General features: G+C 57.8%; 1 protein-coding gene across 2 annotated transcripts in view; it reads left to right on the top strand.

Moving 5' to 3' along the window:
* The first annotated feature begins 6,238 nt into the window (after nucleotides 1-6,238).
* LOC119308178 overlaps nucleotides 6,239-7,363 on the top strand; it is a 5,676-nt gene continuing 4,551 nt past the window's right edge. Inside the window, exon 1 of one of the 2 annotated variants that reach the window (XM_037584299.1) lies at nucleotides 6,239-6,678. The gene's annotated coding sequence lies outside the window, so the exon portion shown is untranslated. The remainder of the gene's footprint in view (nucleotides 6,679-7,363) is intronic. The other variant, XM_037584297.1, reaches the window with a different exon arrangement.

The following is a 7,363-nucleotide window of genomic DNA, read 5'->3' on the forward strand; positions in this document are numbered from 1 at the left end:
CAGCCCGAGAGCCGGGACCCGAGGACGTAGAGTTTCAACATCTAACCCAGCTTGCGCGTTAAAGCGGGGGTGCCTGAGCATCGCGACTCAGGGCTCCTACCGGCTCTCTGGCCCTCACCCTCTGGTCTTGTCCATGGCATCACGACCTGGCATGCCAGCGATGGCTGAGACTAGCCCGAGAGCCGGGACCCGAAGACGTAGAGCACCGGCATCTGGCCAAATTTGCAGGAACACACTCCAAGATAAGGCCCAGAGCCAGGCGCAACCCGCCTTGAGGTAGGGCCCCGCGAGTCCCGCGCTGGCTCACGGGTGCCCAGATACACCTCGTCAAGCCCTACCGTGCCAGCCACGTGTCAGAGTGGGGCTGTATACGCCTCGGGGGCTCCTCCCGGAGCGGAGCCCCCTCCCACGCACCAGTGGAAGCACCATGCTCCGCGCTGGCTGACGACACTGCCGAGGAGCGGCTATGCCCGTACGCATACGGAAGCGCTATGCTCCGCGCTGGTGATAAACAACTGAGGCTGGCCTCCAGGCCGCATCAACCTTAGGGAGCCCGGAGCTCAGTGTCTGGCCTTGACGCAACGCCTCCCCTCGGGAGTGCCGCGCGAAGGGGCTGGGCACGGGGGCTGCGCCTGGGTCACGCCCAGACGCACGCCACCTGGCCAGGCCCCCCCCCCCCCGGGCCTGGTTCGTCGCACGTCCCTCCCCGAGCGGAGCCAAGGTACTAAGGTCATTTGAGCGTCAAGGGGGGCTCCTGAGCATCGCGACTCAGGAGCCTAACTGGTCACGTAGCCCCTCACTCCTTAGTTCTGAAAGGCTAACGGCGGTTGAGGTATGCGCGGGGCCGGGCTCTGCAGACGTAGAACGGCAGATCCACCCGCATCTCACTTCCCTAAGGAGTCACCCCCACATCTCGCCTCCCTACTTGTTGTTCGAGCGCCAAGGGGGACTCCTGAGCATCGCGACTCAGGAGCCTAACTTGTCACGTAGCCCCTCACTCCTTGGTCCCGTCCTGGTTTCCGGTCGGGGTCAATGGCGGCTGAGGTATGCGCGGGGCCGGGCTCTGCCGGCATAGAACATAAGAAAGTAGGAAGGAATAATACAAATTTCAGGGAATTCAAAAGCAAATATTACAGTCCATACTGTTATCACAACATCAAACATAAGTTTTAACGCCCCCCCGAGGCATGGTACATGCGCAGGAATTGAAAGTAGGACGGGAGCCACGACGGGGTCACTTGCCGGCGGGGGAGCTGCGCGGAGCAGGTTCGCCTTGTGGAGCAGCAGGGCCAGCAGCGCTCTGCTTCGGCCTGGTACTAAAGGCCCGGAACTTCCCCAGCAGAGCCTCCGCACGACCCTTCACGGCCTCAGCGGCGGCAGCGGCGCGCTCGCCGCTCACTGGCTCCAGCAGGCTGTCGAGGTCGATGTTGGGGTCACGAAGATAGATGTGGGTGAAGACCCGCGTCAGCGCTGCAGAAGACAAGACGCGTGCCTCGGCCTCAGCCGTAGGGCCAACGCCAAGGGTGACGTCTTGAAGGGCGCGAACCAGGAAGGGAAGCAGCTTGGCGGGGCCATCCTCCTCGCCGGCCAGTGGGCTCTCAAGGCCGCTGTCATAAAGCGTCTTCAGCGAAGTGCGAGCCTTCTCTTCCATATCCGCGAAGGCCACGCGATCCTCGGCGAGAACCCGGGCCATGCCGTCCAGCTCAACCTTCCTCGCCTCCAGCTCTTGCTCCAGCACGCCTAGGCGGCCACGGCGTCTCTTGAGCTTGGCCTCCAGGTCCTTGACGGCCGCCTCACGAGCCTTCATGCTTTCCTCCTGCTCTTGGCGAAGGCGGGCCTCCTCGGCAAGCTGGTTCTGCAGGCCCTTCAGCTCGCTCTCCAGCGCCTCACAGCGACCTTGGGCGCTAGCTGCCTCCCCCAGGGCAGCATCGCGGGCAACCTTCGCCTCAAGAACGGCCTGTTTCTCCTCGTCGCAAGCCGTCGAGGCCTGGACCAGCGTCGCCCGTATCGAAGCATCGGAGCGAATCCAGCCAGAAGCCAGCTCCAAGCGCCCGGCCACTAGACGAGGGTGGGCGCCCAGAAGATCCTGCCGCAGACGGTCCAGACCGGCAATGGCGCGGTCCAGGACAGTATTCGGAGAAGCAGCAGTCGGTGGAGGAGGGGAAGACGGCTGCGTGACCATAGTATTCTGAGACGGAACCTGCTGCGCCACGACGGCTGTGGTGGCGGCGTCAGGCAAGGGCACCTCGGGAGTCGCCTGGGTCGAGGGGGCTGAGCTCGCCCCAGCAGGCTCAGCCTGGCCTCGCGAGGATGCCCGGGCAGGAGAGGCCTGCGCGTCACGGTCACCTTCCTTCTCGGGCAGAGGCACTGCCACGGATGGGACCTCAGGGGCTCCCTTCGGCTTCTTTGCCGCGGGTGCCAGCCTGGCCGGAAGTTACGAGCATCAAGTCTCGGCAACAGAACAATAATCAAGCACTTACAGGTCATTGCTGGTGGGCTCAAGCAGCCTCCGGCCGTACTTAAAGCCTGAGAGCCGGCTGCTAGGATCAGCTTCAAGGGGCTCGGGAGCAAGAGGCGCGCCTGCAGATCGCCTCGGGGCCGGGGCAGACCCGCGGGGGATCAGCCCAGTCCGGTCCTTCTTTGGGATCGGAGGCAGGCTCCCGCCGCCCTGCTCATCCTCATCCTCGTCATCGTCACTCTGGGGGAGGCGAAGAGTGCGGGACCTGCGTCGAAGGGGAGGAGCCCTTGACTCCGCCTCTGAGTCAACCCCCTCTTCCCGCTCCCCTTCTTCCTTCTCTTTGCTGGAGTCATCGGAGGACACGTCCACTAGGTCCTCTGGAGCCTCCACGGGCATGGGCCCGTCCCCGTTGAAGACGGGCATGGACCCCACCACCTGCTCCCAATCCTCGCGAAGGAACAAGGGCGTAGGAGCGCCCTCCGGCCTCGCCACGTCGCCCCCAACCAAGGACTGGAGGACCGCAGCCAGATCTTCGTCGGCCAAGACCACGGGGCTCGGGTGAGGCTTCCACATCGGAAGCGAGTACTGACGGAACGGAGCCAGCTGATGCTCCAGGAACTCCCTCAGCAGCAACACACCGGTCAGCTTCGCCGCCGCCATGCTGGCCGGCCTCATATCTGCGTCCATCTTCTCCAACACCAGCTTCGCGCGGGGATCCAGAAGCTCCACTCGGGACCAGTCGTCGGAGCTCGCGGGGTGCTCCGTGGGCAGGACCAGCCGAGGGTGGATGCGCCCAGCATCCACCAAGACCCACTTGCTCCTGAAGCCCTCAATCCTCTTCCCAGGGTTCGAAATGGCGATGGAGCCGCCGTACGCGACGAAGCTCGCACACGCGGAGGCGGAAGCACGGGAGGTCCGGAGGGAGAAGTAGTGGCGTAGCAAGGCCACCGAGGGTTTCACCCCTACGCGAGCCTCGCAATAGTGGGCGAAGATTGCCAGAAGAAGGACAGAGTTGGGATGGAGGTGCAGAGCTTGAATATTATAGTGGCGGAGGACAGAAAAGAAGAACTCAGAGAAGGGAGGCACCAGGCCGGCGACGATGGCGCTCACGAAGAGCGGATAGAAGGTGCTCCCTCGGCCTTCAGGGATGGTAGAGCCGGCCTTGAACGCCTTCACCCCATTGATGCCCTGCGCCTCCGCCATCTGGCGCACCCGGGCAAGGCTCGCCTCTGACACATTTCGCGAGTCCAAGGCAGGCGAATACCAAGCTCCGGCCGGGGCTTGGCGAGGCGCCATGACTGGCTGGGGCACGCAGACGGAGTAGATCTGAAGATTTCGGAAGCAGGGAGGAGAGGCGCAAGAAAGGGGATCTGAGAAACAACTGGAGGAAGTAAAGGAGGCAAGGGAGATGCCGCTCCTTTATCAACTCGCGCGGTTGTAGAGGCGCCCACATCCAATCAACCGCCACGGCGCCCAAGGCCGCAGGCTGTTAGGGCCCGCGACGCTTCGCACTTGCCCTTTCGCCCCTCTGCTCGGCCAAGTTCGGGCGCGCCGTGGGCCCGGTGGCTACTGTCGGTGTTCTGGGAACGGGGGTCCCCAGACTTGCCTGCCTGCGGCCTGCGGCGTGGCTCAAAGGAGGCCCAGCACAGCCCATCTTCATCAACACAAGCTCAAGACCCTCGCGAGGGGCCAAGCCTCGCGGGGCGGACGACAAGGAGCTTCCTCAGGCACGGTCTCGTCAGGCTAGCTCACGAGGAGGCGGAGAGTTCAAGGCGGGGTACCTCGCGAGGTGCCCATGACGCAAGCCATGACGACCAAGGGCGCCAGTCGGGCGCCAACCCGCGCAGTGTCCTCCTTTCCTCTTTGGTGCAAAGGGAGCAAGCACAGGCGAGAGCATCAAGCAAAGGCGTCTATTTTGGTGCAACGAGACCAAGACCAGCCCAACGGCCGGAAGGAAGTCATTGTGGAGCCCAAGCCGGCGTCACCACCAGAGCCTTTGACAGGCGAGGACCAACTTTAGTCAGGATAAGTGTACCCGCTGTTCCCCTTCAAAATGGCCAATTGTTGGCGCCCTTCCCGCTCCATATTTGGGAAGAGGCCCAGGGTCTTTGCCTATAAATAGGACTAGCCACCGACAGGGTGGAGGGGGCTTGATCTAGTATCTGACATACATCTAGAATCGAGAGAGAGAGAGAAAGAGAGAGCGACTGAACTCCTCCTAGCAGTTCATCGCACCAGCCAAGAACAGACCCTCGCGAGGCTGTTCTTCCTTGTATTGTTCATCATCAGCCCAAGAGGCAATCCACCACACCACACACTGAAGTAGGGTATTACACCACAACGGTGGCCTGAACCAGTATAAACCCTGTGTCTCTTGTGTTGTTTCTTTCGTAGTTTAGATCCTAGCAATTCGGCGAGGAGCAAGTAGGTAGAGGGCGAAATCTCCGCGCGCACCCCAGTGTTCGAACCTCAAGGGTCTGCCGGAACCCGAAATCCGACAGGCGGCCTCCGGTTGGCCCGGCCGGCGACGCGGACGCGTCCGGAGGCACGAGGAGGAGGGGAGCTAGGGTTTGCCCGAAAAATTAGGAGGGGGAGGCTTATTTATAGATGGTGGGAGCTAGGAGTGAGCTATGGAGGTGTGGTTTTCGCCCACACGATTGTGATCCAACGGCGAAGAGCATGGAGGGGGTCTAGATGGGCTAGTGGGCTGTTGTGGAGGGGTGTTGGGCTGCAAAGAGAGAGGGTTCTGGCGGTTAACGCAGTTAACCGTTGGGGCATCAAACGACCTCCAATTGGAACGAAATTTGACAGGCGGTCTACCGGTGATGTACCAAGACCACTCATCAACTCTCGGTCCATTCCGAAAACGTTTTTCTCCCGCTCACGAAACAAGATTTAGGAGGTGCGACGGGTGCGTGTGAGAGTGTCGGATTCCGACAACGGAGAAAATGACCGGATGCAAGTTTTGAAAACCATGATGATGAAATGCATATGATGATATGGCAAAGTGCAACAGGCAAGCAAATGACATGGCAACAACAACGAATAACTGAAAGACACCAGGCGCATCGGTCTCGGGGTGTTACATGAGGTTTGCCCTATATTTATTTTGCAAAAATGAATGGATTGTTGATCAGCCCTCGCGGCTGCGGCAGAATGGAATAAGCTCCGAAAAGGCCGAATTTCATTTTGGAACTTCAGTTGATGGAGTAATCGGAAGTCATCGTGTCAACCCCATACATGACTTGTTAGTGGCTGACCCCTTTGCAAAAATGACGATGTTTCAAAATCAGCTTTATAAGTGGTAATATTAGTTTGAACCTCTCTTATATTCATGTTCAGTTGATCAGCGCGGGCCTTTGCAGTTGAATGAGCTGAATTTTATTTCTAATATCAATCTGAACCTTGTAATTTTCGAATTTGACCCATATAGCTCTAAAATGTGAACTTTATAATATTTCGGATTTTTGTGGTTCCATCGTTAAAATGACATCGTATGAGACTTGTATATTGATAGTACTGATTTGATTTAATATGCAATGGACATAGATTTTATTAATCATTCTTGAACTGTTTTCCTGTCGATCTCATAGCAAACAATCTGTATAGCTAACTCGACACGATCTTCGACATTAAAATTTTTATGGGTCGGACCGTTTTTACTGCTCGGGCCCTTTTTTAACCGTCCCATAAAACGGAAAAACGCGCCTGGCGAGGGTACGGGATGTGCTAGAGATGCTGTCAGTCAGGGGCCTGTTTATTAGGCGCGTGCCGTGTCCAGGCATGAAACTAGCAGCGTGCTAGGGTTACCAGCCCTTCCCCCTCCACCCCGGAGCGAAAAATTCCTCCACGCGCAGCCGTCAATTCGCTCTTCTCCGATTGCCCCGACGTCGACTTTCTCTGTCGGCTGACCCGTACCACGTGCCGCCGTCGTGCCGGAGCTCCGCCCCGAAGCTAGCTGCTACCAGTCGCCTCCAGCAAGCTCCAGTTCAACCCGCCTGCCGCCTCCACGCCCTCCGTCTGTGGCACGCCCCGCCTCGCCCCCGAGCTCCGCTCCGTCCTCGACAACTGCAAGGCCTCCGCCTCCGAGTTCTGCTCGACCCTCATCTCCTTCGACTGAAAGAGATCGAGCCCCGCCGCACCTGCACCGTCTGCGACATTGACCGCGGCTTCGCCGAGACGCGGCTGTTCGTCGTTGTCGTCTTAGACAGCACAGCGAGGTACAACCCGCATTATCGTGTTGGTTTTTCAAACACTTTCATTTTCCAGTTTTTAATCCTTAGGTACGTTTGCACAATGGTTTGGTTGACAATGTTGATTATGCGGTCCATCTGAACGAATATTTATGCACCCATAGCAAGCTCCAACTAAAATGGTTGTTGAGCAAGTTGAATTATTTGTGTGCTCTACTTATTTGTGCGTATATGCTAACTCTGGCAGCCAACCACGTGTGTGCAAAGTACTTGTAATTATCAGAGCCAATAGCGCTTAGGTGATGCTACATGGCTAGGGAGGCTTGTTCAGACGAGGCTAGAAAACTGCCAAATGGCTAGACTGCTCAGAGCAAGAGGATTGCTTAATTCTTTCTACAGTACATAGTAGTAGTTTTTATTTTCCTCTACACTACCCCATGCAATATCTTCCCTACATATGAACTAGAGAATTAGTTGCTGCTAGTAAAAGGCAGCAAAGCGAGATAATAAATTAATAACGCAATAAACAGGGAAACAAATTATCAGATCTGATGCATTTAGACCAGACACTTCGTTCTTCATTCATCTTCTTCTTGTGGAGTTGACTTTTAAGGTAGACATATCTTTTTCTTTTGCGGGATCCTGAACATTGCAAGGGAGGAGAATGAGAGTGAACATTCTCGAGGGACAGCTAATTGGTTAAGCAGATTGG

This window comes from Triticum dicoccoides, chromosome 5B (assembly GCF_002162155.2).
Source record: "Triticum dicoccoides isolate Atlit2015 ecotype Zavitan chromosome 5B, WEW_v2.0, whole genome shotgun sequence".
In the NCBI taxonomy this organism is placed as follows: domain Eukaryota; kingdom Viridiplantae; phylum Streptophyta; class Magnoliopsida; order Poales; family Poaceae; genus Triticum; species Triticum dicoccoides.